Source organism: Nicotiana sylvestris, chromosome 6 (assembly GCF_000393655.2).
Source record: "Nicotiana sylvestris chromosome 6, ASM39365v2, whole genome shotgun sequence".
In the NCBI taxonomy this organism is placed as follows: domain Eukaryota; kingdom Viridiplantae; phylum Streptophyta; class Magnoliopsida; order Solanales; family Solanaceae; genus Nicotiana; species Nicotiana sylvestris.
In genome coordinates, this window is record NC_091062.1 from 18,522,741 (window position 1) to 18,549,045 (window position 26,305).

Genomic DNA, 26,305 nt, shown 5'->3' on the forward strand with positions numbered 1-26,305 from the left:
CCTGATATGAAAGGACCATCCTAATGCATCCTGTTTGTTTTCCGTGCATTTATTTGTCTCGCGCCCGCATGCTGACCGGTGTTTGAATATTATGAATAATGTGAAATTGGAAACAAAAAAGAAGAAGAAATAGCGGTTAAGGAAGCTAATTGTTTATTTTTGGAAAAAACCAATGCCAAAATACTGTCAAAACTCTGCCGAAATTTTGAGAAAATGAAAAAAAAACGTCTTATTAGTTTGTTTTATTAAAAGCAAAGGAAAAATAGAAAGAAAAAAGAAGAAAAAAAGGGTCGTTGTTCTGTTTTGTTTTTCAAAAATATATAGTTTGTCTTGTCATAAAAATGAAGATGAAAAAGAGTCTTATTTTTTAAAAAAAATGTTCTTTATTATTTTTATGAAAATTCGAGTAATAATATATATATATATATATATATATATATATATATATATATAAATATATGTCTTTATTTGTTGCAAAAATATTTGTCTTGCCAAAAAGTCTTGAAAAGTTTTTAGACCCCTAATTTTCAAAAAAAAAATGTCGAAGATCTAAATAAAGTTTTTATTTTATTATATTCACTTGGCATAATCACCCTAATAAATGTGCAGGATGAGCACGATACAAAACGAACCTTTTTCAGTAATGACCAAGATCCCTTTTGAGTTGCAGTTATGGTGGAACGACTTAGGCAAAGAAGGGCAAGACAAAGTAAGGAAATATCTGAAAGGGCTCCCGGACCTACTAAACGTTCAGCCTCGGGGTGATATTATCAGATCATTGGTCACTTGTTGGGATTCCGTACACAACGTGTTCCATTTTTCGGACTTCGAGCTCACCCCGACGTTGGAAGAAATAGCAGGGTACATCGGAAGTGATGAAGCCCCTTTTAGGTTCAAATACTTGATTGCACCTAGAGCTGTTACGGTACACCGGTTTCTGGATTTCCTAAAAATACCTCGAACGTTCCACCATCCAGATCTTGCCAAAGGGTTCTGCAGTCTCCACCTCATATATGCTGGATACGGCCACGTGGGCGGGTTCAATAAGCCGGATTTCAAACTATGCAGTAGAGGCAACCGACAAAAGTGGGACGAACACGGGCTAGTGGCTTTTATGACAGCCTTTCTGGGTCTTATAGTGTTCCCTAGGAAAGATGGAAACATTGATCTAAAGGTAACCGGGGTCGTCAATACTTTGCTTACCCAAGATAAAAGTACTCTGGCGCCTATGATTATGGCTGACATTTTCCGGGCTCTCACTGCTTGTCGAGCCAGGGGCGACTTTTTCGAAGGATGTAACCTACTGTTGCAAATATGGATGACCGATCATTTATGCCATCGCTCCTCGCTCTTGGGTTATGGTTCGCCCGAGAAAACTTGTATTGGAGAATTCTACACGAGAATCAAAGGGCTCAATTTACCTGAGGGAGTCACATCATGGACCTCATTTCTCCGAACTCTCACTGCCAGCCAAATCCAGTGGACGCTCGGATGGTCACCTATTGAGGAAATCATATACATGCCGGCAACCCGGCCTCACTTTCTGTTGATGGGACTGAAAAGTATCCAACCCTATGCACCGTATCGGGTTTTGAGGCAACTTGGGAGGTACCAAGTGGTACCGAAAGATGAAGATTTGAGTACCCAAGTGATTGAAATCAGTCCGAACGGTCATTTCCCTGAAGAAGAAGTTCGCCAAATCTGGAGTGAATGCCAACATCTGACAGCGAACACTTGTGTGATTGATACGGCAAAAGGGGAAGTCGCCCCAGGATATCACGCTTGGTTTAGAGGTAGCCTGTCCTACGAAAGACCGGCTAAGAGACCGCATCTCAAAGATTTCGTAGAATCATCCCAAGGGCAATGGAACTGGTTAGCAAAAGAGAAGGGTTATCGGGCAGAGATTGGTGATTTGAAGCTACAAATGGACAACCTGAAATTCGATAACAGCGTACAAATCACGGCGGATCGGAGCGAAAAGAATAGATTGATTCAAGAGAATGAAGAACTTAAGGCCCAAATCCAAAAATTGAGATTGTCTCTTGATGAGCAGCCCAGAAGTCGATCAGACCAGCAGTTGATAAAGGGTTTGAAAAGAGAAATCACGGAATGGCGAGACGGGTTAGAAGAATCCGAAAAGGTCATGGCAGAGTTCAAGGCACAGTGGGGAGCAAGAGTAGATAAGCATCGCCGATTCTTGAACCAATTGAAACGTGACCACGAGAAGACTGTTGCCAAAATAAAGAGAGAGATGGCTACACTTGAGTTTAAAGCAGTTAAGCAGGCCAGAGATTTCCAAGTGGAGAGTAGATACTGTTACGACTTGTTGGCCCAAATGAAGACAGAAGTGCGGCAGCTGAAGAATCAGCATATACAGGACTCACAGTTATTCAAGACGTGCAGTGATCAGATAAGACACCTACTCATAGAGAAGAAACAAACCAGAGATAAGATCAGGGCCATTGCCCACGCCATCATCAGACGGTGTCGGCGGTGTGAGAACATGACCAGCGTTACCGTTCTCTCAGCAGTGATGGGTTATGTCAAACAGACCATGCATGAGTTGGAGCAGCTCGAAAGGGATCTGGCACCTAGAACCGCGAAAATACCGAATGATGCCTCGCGGGTCCTTAAGTTGGAAAATTAACCTTTGGTCGAGTCTTGTTTATTTAGGCTTTGATGTTTTCCCATATGTTGTTTTCTATTTTTCCTTCAATCAAATAGGGTCAAAGAACCGTGGAGTCTGTATTATTGTTATTCCTTGTTTGAAGTAATTTGTAATAGCAAAATTTTGAGAATGAATTTAATGATTTCACAAGAATTTTGTATTTCTTTACTTTAAGGCAGAACTACGCCTGGTCTGATTCGCACGGGAACGTGATACGTAGGCAATCCCCATAAGATTCGACCGCTCTTAATAAAGAAAAAGAAGATACAAAAAATAAAATAAAATAACAGAAAAGGGGACAAATGAGCAAACCGGGATGACGCATGTTGTTCGAAGCAAAGCATGTAGAAACAGTTAACTGCCTAAGAGCATTGCATCCTCTATGTGTTATGATCAAATCTGTTAAACTCTAACGCTAACAAAAGTTTGTTGTTGTCTGATCCAGACAAGTTAGTTGTTAAAGAACTCTGGCAACACACTCCTATCAGACCAGATCCAAAGGACCGATAGCAACAAGCATGACTACTTCAGAAAATAGTAATGAGGAAGAGAGGCCGATGAGCCAGTTGCTAAAAGAAGCGATGGAAAAGATTGAAAGGATGGGACTAGAGATGAATGCAATGCAGCTAGCCATAGCCAAAACACAAAAGAGCCCTGAAACACTGGGGCACATGCCGGAATACCCTCACTCTGGCCCTTCCACAAGCCGCCCAAATCCCCTTTATCATCAAGAAAGAAGCCCTCATGATTCCCAAGCTCCACCACCCCATCAACCTCTCCCAACACCCAATATTCCCATTTTTGTGGGACCAACATCAGCCCCTTTGCAAAGAACGACCAGTGAGCCATTGTTTCAGGCTCACGATACACAATACTATCCCCCCGAGCCTACGTTTCATGCCCCCGAACCATAGGCTTACAATCCACATTTGGAAGTGTCGGCAGAGATTGAAAAGCCGGCTAAGGCCCCTGAACAGGATGAAGTATTGAGAAAGTTCAAAAGCCTGGAGCAGTCCTTCAGGAACTTGCACGGGCTGGGCAACCAAGTCAGCGTAGCATACAAAGATCTATGCCCTTTCCCAGACGTCCAACTCCCGGCTGGGTTCAAGATGCCTAAGTTTGATCTATATGAAGGGCACGGTGATCCCATGGCACATTTGCGGGGATTCTGTAGCAAAATGAGAGGGGCAGGCGGCAAGGATGAGCTGCTAATAGCTTATTTCGGCCAAAGTCTGAGTGGATCTGCGCTAGAATGGTATACCAGGCAGGATTCCAGTAGGTGGTATACTTGGGACGATCTGGCACAAGCTTTCGCAGGTCATTTCCAGTACAATCTCGAGATAGTCCCTGACCGTCTCGCATTATTAAGAACTGGGAAGAAACCCGGGGAAAGTTTTCGCGAGTTCGGGTTCCGCTGGAAAGAGCAAGCGGCAGGAGTCGATCCTCCCATGAGAGAGGGAGAGATGGTGGACTATTTCTTGCAAACATTGAATCCAACCTACTTTGGTCACTTGGTGACGACAGTCGGAAAATCCTTCAACGAGGTGGTCAAGATAGGGGTCATGATAGAAGAGGGTCTGAGGTCTGACAAAATCTTGAATTACTCGGCCCTCAAGGCCACAACCCAGGCTATTCAGAGCGGCACGGGAGTTGGTCCAGGGCTGGCAGGCCACACTACAACCAACCCAGACCTCACAGGTCAAACTACCCATACAACCCACCACAAAATTTCTATCCACCTCGAGAACCACATTGTTCCGTACACCAGGCTCAAGCATACACTCAGCCTCCGGTTCGCCCGCAATGGCGCGCGCCGGCTCCCCAGAACATATATGCACCCCCACAAAACACCTATCCTCTACCGAGAGCATATAGAAACCCTTCAGGGGTAGGATTTCGGGGAAATCCAAATGCTAGGAATGACAGGTTGCGGAAACAAAGAACTTTCATGGAGTTGGGAGAAACCTACACCGCTTTGTTCCACAAACTGAGGCAATTGGGTTTGCTTAGTCCTGTCCAGACTCGAGAACCAAATCCCCCACCTCAGAATTTGGATCGATCAATCAGTTGTGAATACTGCTCAGGGATGCTCGGACATGATACCGAGAAGTGCTGGAAATTGAGGCATGCCATACAGGATCCTATTGACACCAATAAGATCGAGGTCCAAACACCGGAGGCTCCTAACATCAACCAGAACCCACTACCAGCGCACCACGAGACTCATATGATTGAGTTGGTATACGAGGGAGGAGAGTTGAAAAAACCCTCACAAACAGTGATGATGATCCAGGCTGCCCCGAAAGAAGTCTCAACCAGCGGGGGAACAAGGGTACAGTCACAGGGAGAGAGCGTCAAGCCAGTAGTGATATTGGGAAAGAGCCCATCCGCCATAACAAGCAAACCCGAGCCAAACAAGTTGGTAATATCAGGGATTCCGCCCGCACCTGCAGTTGTGTTGAAGGGGGCATATAGAGAACTGGTAACCACAAAGCCTGTGGTCCAGCTGCCGATGATTGATAGCAAGGCTGTGCCTTGGAAATATGAAAAGGCGGTGGTGATGTATAAAGGAAAACAGGTGGAAGAAGTTAGTTGTGAAGCGCAAGGGCTGACTCGATCAGGTCGATGTTTCGCTCCAGTGGAACTAAGGAGAACCAACCCAGATGCAACCAAGAAACCTGTGTCTGAAGAAGAGGCTGAGGAGTTCCTGAGGAAGATGAAAGTACAGGACTATTCTGTGGTCGAACAGCTGAGAAAAACACCGGCCCAGATCTCACTGCTGTCATTACTGATCCATTCTGAGGAGCATCGTCGGGCCCTGATGAATATATTGAACGAAGCTCATGTACCCAATGAGATTTCTGTAAACCACCTGGAAACCATTGCCAACAAGATTTTCGAGGTGAACAGGGTGACATTCTCAGATGATGACCTGCCGATGGAAGGTACGGAGCATAATAAAGCTCTATACCTAGATGTCAAATGTGAAGACTCGGTGGTAACTCGAGTATTGGTGGATAATGGCTCAAGTGCCAATATTTGTCCACTATCTACCCTGAACCAGTTAAAAATTGACCACGGAAGGATCCACAAGAACAACATCTGTGTCCGAGGGTTCGACGAAAACGGAACAGCCACTGTGGGGGATGTTGTACTTGAATTGACCATCGATCCAGTCCTGTTTACCATGGAATTCCATGGGTTAGACACCACAGTATCTTACAACCTGCTGTTAGGACGACCATGGATTTATGCAGCCAAAGCAATACCCTCCACCCTACATCAGATGGTGAAGTTCGAGTGGGAAAGACAAGAGGTCGTGCTACACAGCGAGGACCCGACGTGCACCATGGGTGGCGCCATTGTACCTTTCATAGAGACCGCTGACGACAAAGGCCCTTGGGTCTACCAGATTTTTGACACAGGGTCGGCCAACAAAATTTCCGAAGGAGAGATCATCTCACACCCTAGGGTAGCTGCCGCGACAGTCATGATGGTCTCAGAAATGCTGGGTAATGGATTTGTGCCGGGAAAGGGCCTAGGAGCCGAGCTTCAGGGGATTGTCCAACCTGTCACCTTGCCTAAAAATCTGGAAACTTTCGGATTGGGGTTCAAACCAACCGCAGCAGATAGGAAGCAAGCGCGAAAAATGAAGAAGAGGGTTTGGTTTCTGCCCAAACCAGTGCCACGTCTCTCAAGGTCTTTTGTTAAAGCAAGTGCCAAGGGGTCATCGGTCCCAAAGATTCTAGGACCATTGATCGGTATAAATGAGGACCTGAATCAGAGTTTTGAGAGGCTATTCGCTGATGTCAGTGTGGTAGAAGTTGAAGAAGGTTCCAGCAGAACAGAGATACAGTTTGTGGGGCCTGAGGCCAAAACCAACAATTGGACTGTTACTCCTCTTCCTGTTCGAGGGGAGTCTTGGTAGTAGGCTTTGATTTATGTTTTGTTTGTTTTGTTTTGTTCGGATTATTCCAGGGTGTAATCCAAATTTTACGTTTGTCTTGTAAAAGTGTGAACCCTTTTATCCCGCAAGTTTAATAAAGTTCTCTCTTTTTTGTCCTATTTTAATTTTTGTTTTGTTCTTTTTCTTTCTGAACAGTTCTCTTTTTACTGGTTCTAATGACATGGCATGCACAGCGGATCTTCGACCTAGTCTAATAAATCAATCTGAATCCGACTCAATGATGCAAGAGGTCGTTTGTGACGATGAATCTGAATGTGACGAAGGTGAAGCCTTCGAAGAGATAAACCGAGAACTATGCCAATTTGAAGAGAAACCCAAGCCTAACCTAAATGACACTGAGGCTGTGAATCTAGAAGACGCTGATAACGTCCAAGAGACCAAAATTAGCATCCACATTGAGCCGAATGTTAGGGAAGAATTGATCAAAACCCTCGTGGAATTCAAAGATGTTTTTGCATGGTCATATGACGATATGCCGGGATTAAGCACCAATTTGGTGGTTCACAAATTGCCCACTGACCCGGCATACCCTCCGGTCAAGCAAAAACTAAGGAAATTTAAAACAGAAATGAGTGTAAAAATCAAAGAAGAGGTGATTAAGCAGTTACAGGCGAAGGTCATTCGGGTCACTCGATATCCCGAGTGGTTGGCCAATGTAGTACCAGTCCCGAAGAAGGATGGGAAAATCAGGGTGTGCGTCGACTACCGCAACCTCAACAAAGCAAGTCCCAAGGACAATTTTCCGTTACCCAACATTCATATCCTGATCGATAATTGCGCGGGGCGCGAGATCGGATCCTTTGTGGATTGCTATGCGGGTTATCATCAGATCCTAATGGACGAGGATGCGGAAAAGACAGCGTTTATTACGCCATGGGGAACTTACTGCTATCGGGTAATGCCGTTCGGATTGAAGAACGCCGGGGCAACATACATGCGAGCAATGACTGCTGTGTTTCATGACATGATACACAAAGAAATCGAGGTGTACGTCGATGATGTGATCATCAAATCTTGGCGTCAGGAGGACCATGTAGCAGACCTAAGGAGATTTTTCCAAAGACTCCGAAGGTATGATATCAAGCTCAACCCGGCCAAATGCGCATTCGGGGTTCCATCAGGAAAGCTGCTAGGATTCATCGTCAGTCGACGGGGGATTGAGTTAGACCCATCCAAAATTGAATCCATCCGAGATTTGCCACCGCCAAGGAACAAAACAGAGGTAATGAGTTTGCTGGGTAGACTCAATTACATCAGCAGGTTCATCGCCCAACTCACAGCAACTTGTGAGCCCATATTTCGGTTGCTGAGAAAGGATGCTGCGGTAGGTTGGACGGCAGAGTGTCAGGAGGCCTTCGACCAAATCAAAGGGTATCTGTCTAATCCACCCGTATTGGTCCCGCCTAAGCCTGGGAAGCCCTTAATTCTTTACCTGACGGTCTTGGAAAATTCATTTGGTTGTGTACTGGGGCAACATGATGACACAGGAAGGAAAGATCAGGCCATCTACTATCTTAGCAAGAAATTCACAGTACATGAGGTCAAGTACACTCAACTCGAGAAAACATGTTGCGCCCTAACTTGGGTAGCTTAGAAGTTAAAGCACTACCTGTCTTCATATACTACTTATCTCATATCCCGTTTGGACCCATTGAAGTATATCTTTCAGAAACCTATGCCTACGGGAAGATTAGCAAAATGGCAAATTCTGCTCACAGAGTTTGATATCGTCTATGTGACGAGGACAGCCATGAAAGCCCAGGCGCTGGCCGATCATTTGGCAGAGAATCCCGTTGATGAAAAGTACGAGCCCTTAAGAACGTACTTTCCCGACGAGGAGGTAATGCATACAAATGAGATGGAATTAACTGAGGAACCGGGTTGGAAGCTTTTCTTCGATGGAGCTGCAAACGCAAAAGGGGTTGGAATAGGAGCAGTACTCATTTCTGAAACAGGACGCCATTATCCTGTTACGGCTCAACTACGCTTCTATTGCACCAATAATATGGCCGAGTATGAAGCTTGCATTTTGGGTTTGCGCTTAGCTGCGGACATGGATGTCCAAGACGTCTTGGTCTTGGGAAACTCGGACCTCTTGGTACATCAGATTTAGGGTGAATGGGAAACGCGAGATCTAAAGCTCATACCATATCGACAATGCTTGCATGATCTGAGCAAGCGATTTCGATCGGTGAAGTTCAAACATATCCCGAGAGTTCACAATGAGGTTGCGGATGCCTTGGCCACCTTAGCATCAATGCTGCACCACCCTGACAAAATGTATGTTGATCCTCTGCACATCCAGGTCCATGATCAGCACGCTTATTGCAACGCCGTAGAAGAGGAACCAGATGGCGAACCCTGGTTTCATGATATCAAGGAATACCTCAGAAGGGGGATATATCTAGAACAGGCCACTAGAGACCAAAAGAGAGCCCTTCGGCGTTTGTCGAATGGTTTCTTCCTTAGTGGAGGAGTATTGTACAAAAGAACCCCGGATTTGGGATTGTTGAGATGCATAGATGCCGTTCAAGCCACGACGGTTATGGCAGAGGTACATGCTGGAGTTTGTGGACCACACATGAGTGGGTATGTATTGGCAAGGAAGATCCTTTGAACAGGGTGTTATTGGCTCACCATGGAACACGATTGTATCACTTTCGTGAGGAAATGCCATCAGTGCCAGATACATGGAGATTTGATTCATTCTCCGCCAACAGAGTTACATACGATGTCAGCACCCTGGCCGTTTGTGGCATGGGGCATGGATGTCATTGGGCCCATCGAGCCGGCAGCATCCAACGGTCATAGGTTCATTCTAGTGACCATTGATTAACTTCACCAAATGGGTTGAGGCTAAAACCTTCAAGTCGGTAACCAAAAAGGCAGTGGTGGACTTTGTTCACTCCCATATCATCTGCAGATTTGGAATCCCAAAAGTGATCATCACGGATAACGGTGCGAATCTTAACAGCAGCCTGATGAGAGAGGTATGCCAACAATTCAAGATTACCCACCGCAATTCCACCCCATATCATCCCAAGGCGAATGGAGCGGTCGAAGCAGCCAATAAGAACATCAAGAAGATACTGCGAAAGATGGTGGAAGGATCCAGACAATGGCACGAAAGGTTACCTTTTGTTTTGTTGGGTTACCGCACTACCGTCCGGACTTCCATAGGTACAACTCCTTATTTGTTGGTGTACGGGACTGAGGCTGTAATACCGGCAGAGGTCGAAATTCCATCCCTCCGAATTGTCGCTGAAGCCGGGATTGATGATGATGAATGGGTCAAAGCTCGATTGGAACAGTTGAGCCTGATAGATGAGAAAAGATTGGCAGCAGTGTGCCATGGTCAGCTGTACCAGAAGAGAATGGCAAGAACATATAATAAGAAGGTGCGCCCCAGGAAGTTTGAAGTAGGGCAGCAGGTATTGAAGAAGATCCTCCCACATCAGGTCGAGGCAAAAGGCAAATTCGCCCCAAATTGGCAAGGGCCTTATATCGTGACCAGAGTATTGTCCAACGGTGCTTTGTGTTTGACAGATATCGAGGGGAGATGTGTCGACATGGCTATCAATTCTGATGCAGTCAAGAGATATTATGCGTAATTTCTTTAATTATGGCAATTATTGGTTCGTTTGTTTGTATTTGGCATTTATTGGATAATGAGATGACGGAGGCAATTCTTTCTTCTATCCAAACACTTTTAACCCTTGCTTCCCCTTTTGAGCCTTAAGTTATTCTTTCATACCCCTCTTTTTGAATCACTAATGGAAAAGACATGGAAAAAAAAGAAAAAAAAAAGAAAAAAAGAGAGAAAAGAAAAGAAAAAAATCTTTAAAGGAAAATGAAAAGAAGGAGAAAGAAAAGAAAACAAAAACAACAAAGAAAAAAGAAGATAAAATCATAAGAAATACAAAACCGTGGGAACTACGTTTGACCTGATTCCTCAAAGAGGATACGTAGGCGCCTCACGGCTCGGTCATAGTGTGCATCACAGTGTATATAGGATGCATAATGTACATAGTGTGCATAATAGGCACAGTGTGCGTAACGCACGTAGCTCAACCTAAGTGTAAAAATAAGATTCCCCAAGCAAGAAAACTGGGGCAGAGGTTATGTTTTAAGTTCCAACAAAGGTTTGATTCCAAAAGTTGTAGCACATCACCCATCAAATTATTTTCATTTTTATAGCCTTTCTTTAGCCCCACACCAAAACCAACATCAACGTCCAAAAGACCTCCCGATCAATGTCCAAGAGATGCCAAGTCAGGCAAATAAGGCCGAGAATAATACACCGATCACCAGCAAAGAAGAGGATCGTAAGACTGGGAATGAATTGATGGTCAAAGGAATCTCCAGAAGAGAGGGTCGTATCAACAACACCCCGATTCCTCGAAAAAATAAAATGAGAGAGTCTTATCGGTGAAAACCTTCACAGGCACCGAAAGGCGACGTAAGATGAGGGATATAAAATGAGAGAGTCTTATTGGTGAAAACCTTCACAGGCACCGAAAGGCGACGTAAGATGAGGGATATAAAATAAGAGTCTTATTGGTGAAAACCTTCACAGGCACCATAAGGCGCCGGGAGATGAGAGAAAGAGAGAGTCTCATTAGTGAAAACCCCTCGAAGGGCACTATGAGGCGACAAGACAGATCAACAAAAAGCGACCACATTCGCAACGAAATGGACACTCATTTATCATCCCCAGCAAGTCAGACCATCGGGCAAGTCGATTGGTATGAATAGACTGGGTCGGAAATCTATGGTGCACGTCATGATCACGGGGACCGGTCATGTCCTCCAGATAAGTTCTTCTGAGTTTCTTCTCCCACCAAATATTGTTTCAGAAAGATCTTCTCCTTTTTCTATCTTTTATTTATCTTCCTAAAATTTGTCTTGAAAAGGATTTTTCAAAGCTTACTACCAGAGACCGAAGGGGAATTCATCCAAGGCAGGATAACACAAACAGTCTTAAAGGCCGGCCCCAGGCAATGCAATGATCATGCCTGGCAGTTTTGGAGGAAGTAAGCTCCTAAAGGGAGTGGTTTCGAGAGTAAAAACAGACTCCCACAGCATGTGCTTAAAGAGCAGGAAAGGGGATAAATTGAAAACCGGCCCCAGCAGGATAGAAACCCCGAGCAAGTAATTTTGTCCACCGACCAATTATGGAGGCATAGAGCAAGAAAAGGGGAAGAGAGAAAAATCATCCGCCAGAAAGGTGCCTTCTACCACCACGATTGAAACTAACTAAATCCTTTTGTCTGCTGCAGGAAAACAAAGGATTGATAATGGCAGCAAGACGCAACGCCAGGGAAATCACCAAAAACCGGGGCAATTTTTTTTTTTACCGATCGTCAAAAAATTTCTCGGAAGAACGGGGAAACAATCTCAATACATTTAAGTTCTAGGTCGCCCACCAGTAAAATGCGGGAATACTTTTAAGTTCTAGGTCGCCCACCAGTATAATGCGGGAATACATTTAAGTTCTATGTCGCCCACCAGTATAATGCGGGAATACATTTAAGTTCTAGGTCGCCCACCAGTATAATGCGGGAATACATTTAAGTTCTAGGTCGCCCACCAGTAAAATGCGTGAATACTTTTAAGTTCTAGGTCGCCCACCAGTATAATGCGGGAATACATTTAAGTTCTAGGTCGCCCACCATTATAATGCGGGAATACATTTAAGTTCTAGGTCGCCCACCAGTATAATGCGGGAATACATTTAAGTTCTAGGTCGCCCACCAGTATAATGCGGGAATACATTTAAGTTCTAGGTCGCCCACCAGTAAAATGCGGGAATACATTTAAGTTCTAGGTCGCCCACCAGTAAAATGCGGGAATACATTTAAGTTCTAGGTCGCCCACCAGTATAATGCGGGAATACATTTAAGTTCTAGGTCGTCCACCAGTATAATGCGGGAATACTTTTAAGTTCTAGGTCGCCCACCAGTATAATGCGGGAATACATTTAAGTTCTAGGTCACCCACCAGTATAATGCGGGAATACATTTAAGTTCTAGGTCGCCCACCAGTATAATGCGGGAATACATTTAAGTTCTAGGTCGCCCACCAGTATAATGCGGGAATACATTTAAGTTCTAGGTCGCCCACCAGTATAATGCAGGAATACATTTAAGTTCTAGGTCGCCCACCAGTATAATGCGGGAATACATTTAAGTTCTAGGTCGCCCACCAGTAAAATGCGGGAATACTTTTGAGTTCTAGGTCGCCCACCAGTAAAATGCGGGAATACTTTTGAGTTCTAGGTCGCCCACCAGTAAAATGCGGGAATACATTTAAGTTTTAGGTCGCCCACCAGTATAATGCGGGAATACTTTTAAGTTCTAGGTCGCCCACCAGTATAATGCGGGAATACATTTAAGTTCTAGGTCGCCCACCAGTATAATGCGGGAATACATTTAAGTTCTAGGTTGCCCACCAGTAAAATGCGGGAATACATTTAAGTTCTAGGTCGCCCACCAGTATAATGCGGGAATACATTTAAGTTCTAGGTCGCCCACCAGTATAATGCGGGAATACATTTAAGTTCTAGGTCACCCACCAGTATAATGCGGGAATACATTTAAGTTCTAGGTCGCCCACCAGTAAAATGCGGGAATACATTTAAGTTCTAGGTCGCCCACCAGTATAATGCGGGAATACATTTAAGTTCTAGGTCGCCCACCAGTAAAATGCGGGAATACTTTTGAGTTCTAGGTCGCCCACCAGTATAATGCGGGAATACATTTAAGTTCTAGGTCGCCCACCAGTATAATGCGGGAATACTTTTAAGTTCTAGGTCGCCCACCAGTATAATGCGGGAATACATTTAAGTTCTAGGTCGCCCACCAGTATAATGCGGGAATACATTTAAGTTCTAGGTCGCCCACCAGTAAAATGCGGGAATACATTTATGTTCTAGGTCGCCCACCAGTATAATGCGGGAATACATTTAAGTTCTAGGTCGCCCACCAGTATAATGCGGGAATACATTTCAGCTCTAGATTTTGGAATCAGTAACCCCACCTGAAGGAGGAAGGTTACAACAGAGACCCCCAAGCAGGAAACAAAAATCCCCAGCACCAAGAAGCAGAAGGCTGCAAAGGCAAGCGCGCGACTCAAAAAGAAGAAAGAACGCGCCTCAAAAGAAGCAGTTTGGGAGCATTATAGCATGTCCAACATAACAATTTTGATGAAGAAAGCCATACCACTGAAGAAACCATTGAAAGGCTTAAAGAAGAGGGCCATGTTCCCAGCAGATCAAACGAAGTGGTGAAAATTGGCATTCAGAAAAGGCGAAGGACCAGTATCATCCCCCAAGTTCACAAAATAAAGGCATCGGAGGAAAGTGTTTGCCGACAAGAAAGCAAGGCAACAAGAACAAGTTAAAGATAGATGAGATCTCATACTCTAGCTTAGCTTCTTGTTTTTCCTTTCAGAACAATGTAACAGGGAGATCGGTTGAGCGGTATCATCCTACAGCAGCATGCAACAGCGCACAACAGCAGCGAGCACTACAATCACACAGTAGTCCCAGCTACCAAAATTTCCCGAATTACATTGACCTGATTCCTGTTCAGCCCAGGATATGTAGGAAACCACTGAAGCAAAGGTTCGGTCAAATCTTTTTTCTAAAAATGCTTCACACGGAGTACTCGGACGAGCAAAAATCGCCCGCTTTATCTTTGCGCGAAAACCCTTCGTGTCTTCGTGCAAAGAGGGACAGCTGTAAGCACGTGATTTTTGCTTCACGGACAAGCACTCCAAAAGAAAACAAAAATAGTGACCAGTGACCTCGCTGTACAAATTTTCCAATTTTTCATGACATGTACTGCTAGTCATTTGTGGTTCATCCCATTTTTTTTGCATTTTTTGATCTTATCAGTCAAAACACAAGGTATGTCTGTCATAGTAATCAAACCGTAATTCAGTAGTTAAAAGAAAATTCAAAAATATATGTGCATTGTTCGTTCTAGGTTGTGATTTAACTTACTTGAACATTTTAATTTGGTGTGATAATGGTGTTGAAGTGTTACATTGTTGTTTGTTTTAATTTCATTTGTTTTACTATTTATTTGTTATTTTTCATTTTTTTGTTTTAAAATTAGAAAAAAAAACAAAAAGAAAAGAGTTGAAAATCGGTTTGGGCCCAAAAATGAAACGAAATAGGCCCAAAATCGGCACTAAAGTCCAGTCCAAATCCGGCCTGCCCAAGCACCAATTCAAACGACGCCGTTTCAGGCAAGTCGATCTGAGCCGTCTAAGCCTCTTGATCCAACGGTCCACATCCGCACTCGTGACCCGACCTGTTTAGCCGGTCCAACCCAATCCATCACTTAAACGCAAACGACCCCGTTTTAATACCAAACGACCTCGTCTCACCCTTCACCATCAGATCCAAGCCGTTGAGATCATTTGATCCAACGGCTCAGATCTAAACCCCTAGACCATATATAAGCTTTCTATCACACCCCACGCCCCCTAGTCGAACCCCCCCTTCACTCAGCTCCTTCCTCACCAAGCCCTGAAACCCCCGAAACCCTAGCAGCCGCCCTAGTTTCCCCTTCACCAGAACCCGGCGGCATGAACGCCGGTGACCACCTCCTGAACACCCTAGGACCCCCTCACTCTCCTGAACATGGATCTATTACCCCCTAGCCTCGAATCCCCTTCCTTCATCTCGAATCTTCATTTGAAGATTCGAGTCGAACCCGGACCTATACCAAACCTCACCATCTTCATACCAGACACTCCCCTGACCCCCCTCGTGACCAAACCAGGCTTGGTTTGGTCCGAATCTACCCACAACTTCTAAAAAACTAGATCTGAAAATCCAGACCTTAGAACACATGAACCTGGGGAATCCGGCTAGCCTTAACGAGGGTTTGAGGTCTAATAGACCTTAATCAAGGTATTCTCATGTGAGAACACCCTGATTAAAGTTTGTTCGGCCTCAAAGGGTCAGAGTTGAGTCAGATTTGGATCAACTTTGTTTGGACATTTCTCGGTAAGTTTCTCTTTCTTTTTGTTTTATTCAATTGCTAATTAAATTGTCAGCATGTTTTGTTGTGTTTGTTTGTTATTTTTGTTATTTTTCATTCGGATTTCTTTCATCTCTGTCAAAGACCTTTTATTTGGTCGATTGTTTTCTGTGTGTGATTTGAACGTATCCTATGATAAACATGTCCGATTAGGATAGTCGTCGCATAAATAACTTATATAGGTTCCCAGTGATTGACCAAAGTTGTCTGAAGCCCTTCAGGTCCCTGTATGTATTGGTTTATATGAACGACTGATTGTTACCTGTTATAATTAGTATAGTCGACTTGATAAATGTCGTCGATTAACTTCCTACGACTGAATGTTCAAATATTCTAATTCGTACAACTTCACGTAAGTGAATGAACCTGTTGATTGTTAATTGGATGCTTGACATTAGCTGTGACTACTAGCTTGTAACTGCATTGTAAACAAATTAAAAGAATCAGGCTAGGGCAGTCTTGAATTGAACTTTCAGAAGTTCAAAATGCCCTGATGCTGCAAGGGGTTTAGGGCAGTAATAGTCAAGGTTAACAAGGGTAGTCTGGGGTTCGATAAAAACAGGAAAAAGCTTAGTTTAAGTGAGCTGACAAGTAGGGTACTAATTTAGGATTAAACTAATGCAAATGGGGAACAAGACACAAGAGTATGGGGGTTTAAAAATGAATACTTAAATGAACCCATAACTCTTGATTAAAGAATAAGGCCAAGCGTGGGGAACAAATGGCTGGCATCAAAAAGATGCTTAGGCGTGGGATTTAATAGGTATGGGCAGTCTGCAAATTGGCAGGATCCAGGCAGCTTGACTGCACTGGTTGTTTGGCTTATAAATAGGCCATTTCAGAACTTAAAAGAGGCTGGAAATTTTAGTCTGGAAGAGAGGTCTTGTGAGTTGAAGAAAACTGAAAAAAAACAGAAAGAAATTTCCAGAAATACTGTAACTGAACACTGTCCAAAAAATTGCACAAAGAAACCAAGTTGGTTATCCTAACTGGGATTGTTATTTGTTCCATTAAGAGAAGTCTGTGTTCTTCTGCTGTGATTGTCACTACACTGAGCTTTCTGTGTGCTGTTGGTTTGAGTTTTAGTCTCTTTGATTGTCGAAACTGTGCTGGTTACTTGTTGAGCCTTGGTGGTTATTGAACTTCTGTGGCTATAGCACAAAAAATTTCTGTTTCCTTTCTCGACTGGTTTTGTTTCCTATCCTGTTTTCCTGGGATTATTAGTCCATTGCTCGATCACTTGTTGAGCTTCATCATTGTGGCTATTTTGGTAGTTGATGTGTTGTTGATGTATATCTGCTATTGCTGTGTTTGTTGCATATTACTCAGCTGATCATTCCCCTTCTGCTTTTGCTTGGCTATACCAGGTACACATTCTAAATTCACTGATATAATGATACGTTTGGAGCTGTATAAAAGCACAAGGTTATGGTAGTCCAAACATGAGCATGGCTACCTTTATTCTGCTGATCATAGTTTAGAATGTTGGTATTTAACATGTAAAGTTTAAATTTCAAACTATGTAATAAGATAGTTTCTCAGTCCATAAGGAGTTTGGTCTAGCAATCCATTGTTGTATGTAAATCAGTAGGAAGTTAGCTGGATAGTAGTAATACTCGGCCAACAATGGCGTCGCGTCTGTTAAAATGAACGCAGTAATCACACTTGTTTCGCCTTGATCCTTCAGTAAATATGCGTATCTTGAGGGTACACTAGGCAATCTGAATTACAGCCAAAAGATAAAAATCGCATAGCTAAACACGTGATAACACCACTTGAGTTAGACAGGATCATCATGCAGTCGTTTCGTTTTGTTAGTGTCAAGCATGTGATGAATAATTAACCGAACCTCATACGTATGCTCGTTAATATATAAGGTCGAATATGCCTAATTTCTTCGCCTAAGGATAATCCGTTTCGATACTGTTGTGCGTCAATCCCATGTTTCAGTTTTCTTGAATAATAGAATATAGAACGAAGGCCATCCCTCTTTGTACAAACTCTGCTGCAATTTCCTCATTTTTGTGTCAGTTGTACGCTAATAGCTAATGAGTTGCATTTTCTCACCATGCAATCAATCAAGGTATTTTCTTGTGTTTTTTTAGAGACAAACTTAATAGAAGAATGTAGCTGCTATAGGATATCCTTTTAAAATAAAGACGAGATGAGCCTCGACAAACAAAATGTACAAAGTTGCGGGGCCCTCTAATATATATATATATCAAAGTATTTAGGATTCGGGATGTGCCGTTTAACGAATTTTTACGACCTTCCTCAAAATAACAAGACGCTAGTTGCTTTAGGTGCGCCTCTAATAATTTATTTTCCTTAATTCGGGTGCACATTTATGTGACCCAAATCCAAATCTCAACCGAGTCGAGATATATCGATAGCCACGGGTGCATTGATGTAACGTGGTTCGAGATATGTTTTCACGACGTTGCAATTCTTGTAAAATAATAATAACGACAAAAGCGGTTAAAAGTTAAAATTTGCACATATGTTCAATTTGTATAAAATCAGATAATCAAGCCGAATATAACAGTTGAGTGACCGTGCTAGAACCACGGAACTCGGGAATGCCTAACACCTTCTCTCGGGTTAACAGAATTCCTTATCTGGATTTCTGGTACGCAGACTGTAATATGGAGTCATTGTTTTCCTTGATTCGGGATTAAAATTGGTGACTTGGGACACCCTAAATCTCCCAAGTGGCGACTCTGAAATAAATAAATCAATCCCGTTTCGATTGTCCTTTAATTGGAAAAAACTCCCTTGCGCCCTCGCGGGTGTGTAAAAAGGAGGTGTGACAGGGGTAGATTGGTAAATTGCAGTACTTTCAGGGGTAAAATGGTAATTTCAGTAAGGTCGGAGGGGTATTTTTGGAATTGTAAATTTGAACAATTATTTAATCTGAGTGCTCTGTCCACTAGGCATTAACAATATTAAAATAGTACCTGGTGGGGGACAAGACATGAGGTAGTGGGGGGTTGATATAATTGTTTAATAGAGTGGGGGATAAGACATAGGTTAGTGTTTATTGATCTGGAGAAAGCGTACGATAAGGTTCCTAGGAAGGTCTTATGGAGATGCTTAGAGGATAAAGGGGTACCGAGTAACTATATTAGGGTGATTAAAGACATGTATGATGGAGCTAAGACTCGGGTTAGGACAGTAGGAGGCGACTCTGAACAATTTCCAGTTAGTACGGGGTTGCACCAAGGGTCTGCGCTCAGCCCATTCCTATTTGCCCTGGTGATGGATGCACTGACTCATCATATTCAAGGGGAGGTTCCATGGTGCATGCTATTTGCTGATGACATTATTCTAATTGACGAGACAAGAGGCGGCATCAACGAGAGGCTAGAGATTTGGAGACATGCTCTTGAGTCTAAAGGTTTCAAGTTGAGTAGGACGAAGACGAAATACCTCGAGTGCAAATTTGGAGTTGAGCCGACGGAAGCGGGAGTTGAAGTGAGGCTTGACTCTCAAGTCATTCCCAAGAAAGGTAGTTTCAAGTACCTTGGATCGGTTATTCAGGGGATCGGGGAGATTGACGAGGATGTCACATACCGTATAGGGGTGGGGTGGATGAAGTGGAGGTTAGCGTCGGGAGTCTTGTGTGACAAGAAAGTGCCACCGTTACTAAAAGGAAAGTTTTATAGAGCAGTGGTTAGGCCTGCCATGTTGTATGGAACTGAATGTTGGCCGGTAAAGAACTCACACACCCAGAAGATGAAAGTAGCAGAGATGAGGATGTTGAGGTGGATGTGCGGGCATACAAGGATGGATAAGATTAGGAATGAAGATATTCGAGAGAAGGTGGGTGTGGCCCCCATGGAGGACAAGATGCGGGAAGTGAGACTCAGATGGTTCGGGCACATACAGAGGAGGAGCACTGATGCACCGGTGAGGAGGTGTGAGCGACTGGCTGTAGTGGGCACGCAGAGAGGTAGAGGGAGACCTAAGAAGTATTGGGGAGAGGTGATCAGACATGACATGGCACGACTTAGGATTACTGAGGACATGGCCCTTGATAGGGATTTATGGAGGTCGAGCATTAGGGTTGTAGGTTAGGGGAGAGTGTGAATATTTCTACAGCTCAATAGAGGGAGACTATCCAGTTAGGAGTTAGACTAGGAATGTCATTTAGGCGTCTATTGAGGCAGGACTTTACCTTCTTGTTGTACTATACCAGCCATCTATTTCGTATTTTCGTTGTCGTATCCTGTATTTCATATTTCATATCTCTTATATATTGTTGCTGTTTTATTACGCATTTTTACATAACTAATGTATCATCTCCTATTGCTTCTTTTGAGCCGAGGGTCTCCTGGAAACAGCCTCTCTACCTTTCGGAGTAGGGGTAAGGTCTGCGTACATACAACCCTCCCCAGACCCCACTTGTGGGATTATACTGGGTTGTTGTTGTTGTTGTTGTTGTTGTTGTTGTTTTTAATATAGTGGGGGACAAAACATGTAGGCATGGGGGACAAGGGAATTAAATAAGAAAAACATTAAGTAGTGGGGGCAAGGCATGCAATTAGGGGAATATTTCGGGTTAGTGGTTCAAGACAAGAGTCTTGCTATAAATAAGAGTCATTTTTGACATAGAAAGAGGGACGATTTTGAGAGGACATTTTTAGGGGACAATCAGTTTTTTTCAGAGAGGAAAAAGAAAAAAAAAGCAAAAAACAAGGCTGCTCTTTCAACTTTTAGTAGGGCAGTCTATCTTCAGAGTGATACAGAGTGAGATTGTGCTGGAATTTGAACATAATTTCCAGAGGTTACTTCTTTCTTGCATCTGGTTCCATCCTTGCTTTGCCTGTATTTGTTTTGGTATTGCTGGGCTGCAAACTGAATTTCTTGCTTGGGTTTTAAAAAATCTGTTGCTGGGTTTTGTTGCTGTTGATTGATGGTTTCTGTTGTTGCTGTTGCTGTAAATGCTACTGCTGCACTGATCACTCCTTTTCTTCTTTTGGCTTTCCCAGTACCAGGTACACAACTGATACACTATCAATGTAAGCTGAAATTTGAAGCATGAATACAAAGAAAACTTGAAGAGTTGAAGTTATTTTGAATTAGCTTTAGAAATGTACTGAAAATTGGTTGTCTGTATGATAGTTCACTTTCTCTCCTAGAACCATGAAGTTAGCTGTGGTGTAGCTGAACATTTATACATGTCGTTTAGTTGATGAACTCCATGTTTTGCTTATAGTTAAAGGAAGGGATTGATGGTGTGTGCCTTAACGTATTGTTTTTGCGATTTGCTTATTAAACAACCGGTTTCAAAAGCACGACAGGCCTTAGGTAATTAACTACTGGACAATTTAAGCTATGTCAATTATCGAACCACCTAATCTAACCCGCAATAATATGTTTGATTATATGTTCTCATTTCTACATTTCTGCCTCTCAAATGCCGAATGTATGTAGGATAGTGTAACCAGGTAGTAAGCATGTAAACAAAGTTGGACCCTTTTTCTCCCTCCATTATTAGAGACAAACTTAATAGAAAACATAGTCATTATAGGACGACCTTTTAAAATAAAATGAGGCGCGCCTCGTAAAATAAATTACACATCGCTGGGGCCCTCAATAAACACATAACCATTTGTTAGACTTTGGAGTTGGCCGTTTAGTGAATCTTCACGATTTTTCCTAAAATAACAACACGTTAGTTTCTTTAGGACGCGTCTTAATTATCTTACTTTCTTAAACTCGGGTGCACATTTATGTGACCCAAATCCAAATCTCAACGGAGTCAAAATGTGTCTCTAATCGCGAGTACATTGATGGTGACGTGGTTCGAGGTGCACGTCCATGACGTTGCAAATTCCTTTTAAAAAATAAGAATGAGATGAGCCTCGCCGAATAAAAATACAAAATTGCGGAGCCCTCAGTAAAAATTTTCTTTAAAATTCTTAGATTTCGGATGGACCGTTTAGCAAAATTTCACGGCCCTACCCAAAGTAAAGGATACGCTAGTCGCTTTAAGTGCGCCTTTAATAATTTAATTTTCTTAAACTCGGGTGCACATTTATGTGACCCAAATCCAAATCTCAACGGAGTTGAAATGTGCCAACAACCACGGGTGCATTGATGTGACGTGGTTCGAGATGTATTTCCACAACGTTGCAATTCTTGATAAAGAAAAAAAATAATAATAATGACAAAAGCGGTTAAAACTCGCACATGAGCTCATAATTATAAAATCATATAAACAAGCCGAATATGATAGTTGAGCAACCGTGCTAGAACCACAGAACTCGGGAATGCCTAACACCTTCTCCCGGGTTAACAGAATTCCTTATCCGGATTTCTGGTTCGCGAACTGTAATACAGAGTCATTCTTTTCTTCGATTCGGGATTAAATTGGTGACTTGGGACACCCTAAATGTCCCAAGTGGCGACTCTGAAATAAATAAACAAATCCCTTTTCGATTGTCCTTTATTTGGAAAAACTCCTTCACCCCTCGCGGGGGGCGGAAAAAGGAGGTGTGACAGCTCTGGCGACTCCGCTGGGGAGGACAACCCAGAACCAATGATTCAGGGTTAGAAATTCGAGCTTAGATAAATTGTTATATTTGGTTCTCTCTGATTTTGTTACATGGTTGGGCTCAATGTGCTAAATGATGCTTTTACCGCTTTGATATTATCTGAACTGTATATAAACTGTGCCGAAACCCTTCTCTTCTTACCTCCGGGGAGAAGCTCGCTGGTCGAGACTCCCTATTCTGTTAGTGTCAATACCTGAAATAAGAAAGAGGCCGGACAAGTTACAAAGCCGGACGATCCCGCGGGTCCCCGGTACGTAGCCCCCTCCTCGACTCGAGTTGTCCGCTCGGGTACACAGTCTAGAACAAATACCCAGGTTATGAACCTAGAATAACTCAGCTTCATGCCGGATCCCTAGTAGGAACGTTTGTTTGCATCACGTGCATTTGACTTTCGAGGCTCAACACAGGGGTTGAGTCTGTCTAGGACAGGTGTACCAAAAATGAAAATGACCATCCTGATGCATCTTACTTACTTCTACTTATGCATTTATTTGATTCGGACTTGTGTGTTGACCGGCTTTTGAATATCAGGAATATTGTGAAATTGAGGAAAAAAAAAAGAAATAGCGATTAGGGAGTTAATTGTTTATTTTTGAAAAAAACCCAATGCCCAAATATTGTCGAAACTCTGCCGAAATTTTGAGAAAATGGAAAAAATGTTTTATTAGTTCGTTTTACTAAAAGCAAAGGAAAAATAGAAAAAAAGGAGTCGTTGTTCGGTCTTGTTTTCAAAAATAGAAAAGGAAAATAGTTTGTTTTCCCATGAAAAATGAAAATGAAAATGAAAAAGAGTTTTATTTTTAAAATAGTTTTTTTATTTGTTTATGAAAATGCCAAAAATGAAAATGAAAAGAGGCGTGCTTTGAAAGTGGTTTTGTTATTTGCTGCCAAAAATGAAAAAAAATTCTGTTTTAAAATAGTTCAGTTAATTGGGCCCGAACTACGCGGGTTTGATTCTCACCGGATGTGAGATACGTAGGCGACCCTCATCGGGTCCAACCTCCCCTTTGCTAAAATAGCCAAAAAAAAATCAAAATTTTAATTTTGTCATAAATAAGTCGGGTAATGTCCAACCTCCCCTTTTGCAAAAAATAAAAAAAAATATATGTCAAATTTTAATTTCATCATAAAGAAGTCGGGTGACGTTGTTTTGTCAAAACATAGCCGAATGTTCCCGAAAGGGATGTTGGAAGACTGACTTTGCATAAACAGCCACCTTTGGGTCGTTGTTTTAGATTTGGACCGATTGACCCACGCAGCTTTAAAAATTTACGTCTCCGAGGCGTTGAAAGGCCGTGTTTGTAATATCGGGTCTTCTATTTTGAAAAACAATAAAAAGAGTCATAAATAATTCGGGTGATGCTGTTTTTGTCAAAAATAGCCGAATGTTCCCGAAAGGGACGCCGGAAGGCTGACTTTGTATAAACAGCCACCTTGGGTCATTTTTTAGGATTTTGGCCAGTTAGCTAACGCAGCCTTAAAATCTTTGTCCCCGAGACGCTGAAAGGTTGTGTTTGCAACACCAAGTCTTTTATTTTATTTTATTTTGTTTTTAAAAAAAAAAAATAAATAAAGAGTCAACGGCCAGGTGAATACTGTTTGGATTTTTAGTCAAAATAAGCCGAGCCAGCTTCGGCAGTGTCTTAAACCGTTCTTGCCGAAATAACCTTAGAGTATCTTTCAGTTGTCGAAAGGCTACTTTCGTAAAAGAACGGACAAGTTTGTAAAGTGTCATAAAATAATCCTCCCCGGCCTTAAAATTCATGTGAAATTTGGAAGGGGCCACATTTGCAAAAATAACCGTTTGGTTGCATTTGTCAAACGGAAAAAGGAAGCTGGCCGTTTGTTTTTGAGTTTGTAAATCTTTTGATTAGAATATGTGGATTGTTTGATTTTCGAGTTTGTAGGTCATCTTTAAACCTTTGACACCAAGTTTGTTTTATTATGAAAATTGATAGTTCCAAAAACAAAAATATAATAATATAGTAATAGAAAAAATGTTTCATTGTTGTTACCAATCTATTTGGCCGAACTACGCAAAGTCTGATTCATGTGGGGTCATGATATATAGGCAATCTCCATAAGATTCGACCACAACAAAAAAAATGAATGAAAAAAAAATGAAAGGAAATCGAAAAAAAAGAAAGAAAAATGAAAAAGAAAAAAGGGAAAAAGATGTTGTTAATAATGAGGACTGACTGAGTCCATTCTAACCTGTTTTGTTTTGAATCGCAAAGAAAGTTAAGGTGGTTGGTTTGTGGTAAGCCGGAAACACAAGATCCAGGAAAACCTTTGTAATCCAAGACAATAACACCCAGAATATCACGCAGAATCCTTTACCTGCACATCATGATGCACACTTTGTGGGGATGAGGCCTGTTGACAGGGAGCACTCGAATCCTATTGGGAACTTGTTGACTGAGGTTGATGATATTGAAGTTGGTAATGGTCTTGGCAATATTGATGCGAAGCTCAGTGGCTAAGATGCCAGGTTTGATAAAGTGGGAGGACGCTCCGTTCCTTGGTTAGCAAGAGAGAAGCTTTTCGTGGCTTATTTTGTTGTCATTTCTGTTGTCCGGATTATTCTTAGGGTTGTAATCCGGATATTGTCTTGTGTCAAATTCTTATCTTTCCATTTTTGTCATAGCGGCTTGTCTAGTTTTGTCCAGGTTTGTTTTGGGATTTTATTGTGGTTTGTTTTTGTTTGTTTTGTTATTCAAACCATTTCACCGTTAGTATAATGCGAAATCCGATCTTTTATTATTTCCAGTCATCTTTTTGTTTAGTTCTTTTATCATTTTGTTCATCACCGATTCTAGTGACATGACATGCGCACACAGTTTGAGCCTAATCTTAAAAGTTAATCATAAAACCATTGAGAGGTGATCGAAGCATTTAAAGGAAATAAGGACGGTTTGAGATTATTCGGAGCTCGAGTCATGTGGAACTGGGGCAAGTAAAACATAAAGAAAACTGTTAAAGGCAAGATTCGCCAAATTGACATGAGGGTCGTTCATGATAATGAGAGTGAAAGTGTTTCCCAACGGTGCTTTAGAGTGGACAAATGAAGAAGCAAATGTGTGAATATAATTGTCAAGTCCAGCACCATCAGAAGAGGCTACAAATCTTTGTTTAATTGTGTTGTTTGCATTTGGCATGTTTTGAAGACTGGAATGACGAAGACATTTTGTTCTGCTACCTAAACACTTTATCCTTCGTTACCCCTTTTGAGCCTTATTTATTTTCTTTCATACCTCTCGTTCGGAATCAGTAGCGAAGGTTAGAAACACAAACGTGGAAGAAAAAGAAAAAAAGGAAAAGAAAGCAACAAAAAAAAAAAAAACAAAAGAGAAAAAAAGAAAAAAAGAAGAAGAGATAAAGAAAAGGAAAAAATGACAACAAAAACAAAAGAAAGTCACAACAAGTAATTGTGAACTACGTTCGACCTGATTCCTCAAAGAGGATACGTAGGCGCCTCACGGCTCGGTCATAATGTAACAAAAAATTAAAAAAACCCCAAGCAAGAAACTGGGGTAATGGTTGCTCTTGTTGTAAACAAATATGGTTCCGAAGGTTGTAATTTTGAACCCCAAATTGATTTGTTTTTGAGCCTTTAAAACCCTTTCTTTCTAGCCTATCCAAAATCCCACACTACGGTCCAAAGAAAGACCTTCTGATCAGTCTTCAAAGGATATCAAGTCAGACAAATGAGAGTCTTACCGGTGAACATAACACTTTGATCCACATCAGAAAGAACTCTAATCCCCAACAGAAAAGAAATAAAAAGAGAGTCTTATGGGTAATACCACAATCCCCAGCTGGAAAGTAACACAAATGAGAGAGTCTTGTTGGTGAAGATCTTCGCGGGCACCATAAGGCGATGAAAACTAAGAGTAAAACCAAAATGAGAGAGGCTTGATAGTGAAAACCCTTCGGGCATTACAAGTCGAATAAGATTTAGAATCAAATGGGGAATCGCCAAATGAAGATCTTGAAAGACGATTGACGGCAGAGTATTGGCCACATGTGCATGTCATGACCATTAGAGTCGGTATCT